Raw genomic sequence first — 5,214 nt, forward strand, 5'->3', positions numbered from 1 at the left:
TTTTATGCTTATTAGTTGTTACCTTAGTAGTATTTTATTTTAATCGTATATTTGGTTGCATTAATAATTCATAAATTTATTAGACTAAAAATTGCTTTGTAATAATTGATTTAACAATGACATTCACCAAATTTGACAATCCATTGGGATCTGTCCTTGAAATACTTCTACATTTCGTTATAAATTTCTATATTACAACTTGACATTGTATGCTTGCAGCTAAAAACTGCTTTTAAATTGTTTTATAGTTTTTTTTTTGTTTTCTGCGCATGCGCACAAGCGGTAAACTAAAGTTCAATACATTAAGAACATTTTGGTGGCCTACGAAGAAGCTTCAAGTCAAGCTATTAAATTTTATAAGATGAGAATTTGTTTCCTTTGAATACTAAGTTGACTGATAGGCAAGCGATCTGCTTGATTTTTGGGGTTCAATCCTCGTTGGATCACAGTCGTTATTTAGGTTTGCCTACTCTGGTAGGGAGAAATAAAAAGCAAAATTTTTCATTTATTCGAGATTGTCTGTGTAAGTGTGTATTTTTAGTTGGAAAAATAAACTTCTATCAAACTAGGTAAGAAGGTGGTGTTGAAAACAATTGCTCAAGCTCTTCCTACCTATTGTATGAGTATATTTTTAATTTCGTTTAGTAAATGTGATGCCCTTAAAAAATGACAAAATTTTTTTGGAGGGGTTCAGGGTTCGACAAGCATAAGAAAATTCATTGGACTTCTTGGAAGAACTTGCGTGTTTTGAAGAAGTTCGAAGGTATAGGCTTTCGAAACCTTTTTTGTTTTAATGTTGCAATGTTGGCTAAACAGTGTTGGAGATTTCTTCGAATCTGAGTCTCTTCCGTCTCGAATTTTCAAAGCTAAATATTTCCCTAAGTGTGGTTTTCTTAAAGTAGATAAAGGTAGAAACCCTTCTTTTATTTTGAAGAGCATTGTTGTAGTTAAATAACTTTTGACTAAAGGTGTTAACATGTGAACTGGTGATGGAGGTTTGATCACTTATAAACGTGTTATAGTTTATAGTATAAATATCATACCAAATATATATAATTAAATCGGTAGTTTCCGCAAGCGTACGGGTCAAATTATAATATAGTAAAGTTTACAACGAAACACTGGTAAGTATTTCGAGGATCGTACCAAAGGGATTGCAGACTGGAGAAACTATTAGTAAATTAATTACAGAAAATAATTACTAATCTAATCGAGTCACGAATTATTAGTGTTAGTCCAAATTAATAGATTTATTAAACTAATTAAATTATTAAACCTAAATTAACCTAATGGAGTTTCCTATTCCTAGTGTCGACAATGCGAGCCTCTAGCCTATGATCAATTAAATCTTTAATTATCTAATTAAATAATTAATTATCCTAAATTGAGTTATTTATCACCTTTAGCTAAGAATATCATCTCGATCTCATCTTCACTAAGGATTTCGGTCTCTTCCTAAGCATAAAAATAGCTTTTCGGTCTCACCTGTCTCGATATTCTATCAGAGGCATCATTTCCTAATATACTAAGTACTCTTGAATAAACAACCAATTTTGGATAAATAATTACTTAATGAATAAATTAGTTTATTAATTGAATCATGCGAGATATGAAATAAGCACAAGAAATTATTCAATTATTTATATGAAAGCTAATTGATAATGTTATTAAATAAAAGAATAAGAGATAGGAGAAGGCTCATAAATATATATTGAAACACGATCCCGTAGCAATCTCCGCTCGTAAATGTCTTCACATTAGAATAGAAAAGTTTCGACACGAAAATAAAAAGAAAATACAAAGAAAATTGAATAGGAAAAATCGTTTGTCTAAGTTTGCACTCTAATTTCGATGATCCTAAGGTTGCTTATATAGGCAACGGGCTACTTGGTAACCACTATACCGTAGATATACTTAGATACCAATTAATACAATATTTTGATAAATGCTACGGTCCAAATAAGGAAATATCCCAAAAGTACCGTCCAAACAGTCAACAATATTTTGGCCCACCATCACTGCGTTGTCATGACATAGGAAGGCTCCTCATCACAACATCGCCACTGTGAATGCATTCATATCTTTATCGTGTCGTCGTGACGGGAGGAAACATTTTTCATGGAGTCAAGTGCTTTCCCAGCCTTAGCAACTTCATTGTGCTATCGAGCTTCATTGTCTCGTGACCCGATCATCATCCGTTGTATTATTAGACTTAAATTGGCATTTTACACACTTAAATGACCCATTAGTCACTCACGAGGCTCGAGTTAGCCTTATGAGTCATTGAAATAGTAGAAAATGTGTAACAACACTTATTTTATTAATATTTCATTTCTAACCTACTAGCACTGCAGATATAATAATTAATTATAAAATGCCAAGAAAATAAGCTCGTTAAGTGCAGAAATGACCTAAAATAACTACTACATTTGACGACAAGTCAAGGTTCTGTTGTGTTATTTAAGGATTCGTGGGTTTTTTGTGATAACAATTTTTTGGTTGACTTGGTTCCGTTGGATAGGCTGGAAGATATGGAGTTCAATGAGCTATTGAGTGTTGATGGTTCTTGTTAGGATGAAGGCTTGATTGTGGGTTTACTATTACCTTATGGTGGTGCTCGTATTCTTAATATGTCACTTGCTTATACCATGGGTTATGATCACCAGAATTATTTTATCGTTGTACCACGAGGCATACCGATATTCCAATAGAACCCATGCCCACTTCAAGACATTTTATCACCTCAGCAAAGCTTGAAGAATAGGTATAAATTCTTTAAGTGTTGTCTCTTATAGGTTTGGTATATACATAGGTTGAACTCTTAACAATTTTTGGTTGACTTGGTTCCATTGGATGGGCTGAAAGATATGGAGTTCAGTGAGCTATTGAGTGTTGATGGTTCTTATTGGGATGAAGGCTTGATTGTGGGTTTAGTATTACATTATGGTGGTGCTCATATTCTTAATATGTCACTTGCTTATACCATGGGTTGTGATCACCAAAATTATTTTTTCGCTGTGCCAGGAGGCATATCGATGTTCCAATAGAACCCATGCCCACTTCAGGAGATTTCATCACCTTATCAAAGCTTGAAGAGTAAGTACAAATTCTTTAAGTGTTGTCTCCTATAGGTTTGGTATATACATAGGTTGAACTCTTATCTAGTACCAAGTTGGTTGGTTTGAATTTGGCATTATAATGTTGTAAATTATGTAGAAATGACGCGGGAAGTGATATATGAAAGATTAAATTTGTTTTGAATGAATCCATAAAAGCTTAATATGTTTTAAATATCCTTTTAATGATTTTATGTACGTAATGTTTGGTTGAAAATATTTAGGGAATTATTTTTATATGTATTTGGATTATCTTTAAGCATGTCTTGTGTATACTATGTTTGAAGGTGATCTAAGGATAATTTGGAGTTGCTTTGCTTCGACGTCACGACCTTGACTTTTGTAACGTCATGACATTGTAGCTCAAAAGGTGATGTCGTGATCTTGTCCTTGCAAGATCACGACATTCACCTATGACATTGTGACTTTGCCCAAATAGCAAGTGACATTACGACCTCATGTAATGTCCCAGCATTGTGCACAACCTTATTCCCATTTCATTGTTTAACTTGTTTTGAGTCCCAAACACATTCAATGTTCCTGAACCACTCCTAAATGATTTTAAATTGATTCTAAAGGCTCTAAATTTTCATAAAGTTGATTTATTGATATTATAAAAATGTTTTAAATAGGGAACGATAAAAAGGAAAAAAAATATATTTCAAGATTTCTTGTTTGTATATGTTCCAACAGTATCTCCCATTTCGGCTAGACGGTGAGACAAGTGAAAGGTGTTACACAAGTAAAGGTATACCATGTTTTATGATATTAAACACTTTTCAAGATCACATAATTAGGAGCTCTTTGAACATCCACTCATTATCCTATGTTTTTTAATTTAATACGTTCATTTATTAATATATTCAAGCACTTAGTTCTCTCAACAATATTAAACATTTTCAGTTATTTTACTCTCTTTTAATAAATAATCATTATATTAAATTTTAACTTTTAACTCATTTTAGTAATAATTCACATTTTACTTTATCACGCTTGACATAACTATAATTATCTTGACACTTTTTAATCTATTTAAGTGCCATAAAGAAAGTTCATAAATTTTACTATATTTCTATTATTTTTCTCATATAAGTACTTTTAATCACTTTTTAAATATACATATCTATTATATTATATTTCACCATTTTAATAATTTTCATGATCATTTTATTAAAGGGAGGTTAAAAGAATACATGACACCACTTTAATAGCAAAAGTTTCAAAACAAAGCTTCTTTTAGCTTTCTCAACATGTGGATCCACCCATTCATCCACTCAAAGTCTTCTTCTGCATCCATTCAACATTTTTTAGTTTCCTTCATCACATTTCTGATATTAAATATCTTAAATAATTAAGGTGATATGAAGAAAACATATTTTCTTACCTTGGAGCTTTGTCTCTCTAGCATAGCTTTTTTTGATTAACCCACTTGAAATCTTAGCCTCAAATAAAGAAAACAATTGTGGAAATCAAGCAAAAAATTGTTTTCTAGTAGTAAGATTTAATGGAACAAAACTTGGGTGGGTGGGTGTTGATTGGAAGAGAAAGGAATAAAAAAAGTCATCGGAGGACCTCTCCTCCCCTCTCCTGTTGTTGCAAGAAATAAGAGAGAATATCTCATTTTTTTTCTCCTTTTACTTACCACATAAATGAGATCAAAGTCAACCAATCAAAATTATTCAAATATGTGGTCTACATTTCATCTCTATGTTAAAAATTAAGTCCACGACTTCAATTTATTTCTAGTAATTTAATATCTCAAAATATAATATTTTTAATGTAGATTTCATGTAAAATGAGGTAACACTTTAGTCTCTTTTTGTTTCATCACCTTTCTTTATTCCGTTTAACTTTAGTACCTCAAATTTTTCATAATTTGCCATTATCATCCATAACAATCAATTATTCATACATAAATTTACATTTAGGGTCTTTCTCGGTAGAAATAAAAATTTAGGGTTTAGTCCCTAAACTTTCATTTTTAATCAATTTCACATAATCTTGTATTCACCATCATTCCCTTTAAATCTCTTTTCCACAACTCATATTAATCCTTTAGGACTTCATTTACTGAACTTGTCTTCGAATTTCTTTAAAA

The 5,214-nt window shown here is 31.4% G+C and overlaps 1 long non-coding RNA gene across 1 annotated transcript; it reads right to left on the reverse strand.

Moving 5' to 3' along the window:
• Positions 1-4,260: 4,260 nt before the first annotated feature.
• LOC128294188 (uncharacterized) lies at positions 4,261-4,942 on the reverse strand. Its single transcript, XR_008284477.1, has 2 exons — positions 4,501-4,942; positions 4,261-4,403 (listed from the first exon to the last, which is right to left on the reverse strand). It is a non-coding gene; the product is annotated as an uncharacterized LOC128294188 (long non-coding RNA).
• Between the last annotated feature and the right edge of the window lie 272 nt (positions 4,943-5,214).

Source organism: Gossypium arboreum, chromosome 6 (genome assembly GCF_025698485.1).
Source record: "Gossypium arboreum isolate Shixiya-1 chromosome 6, ASM2569848v2, whole genome shotgun sequence".
NCBI lineage: Eukaryota > Viridiplantae > Streptophyta > Magnoliopsida > Malvales > Malvaceae > Gossypium > Gossypium arboreum.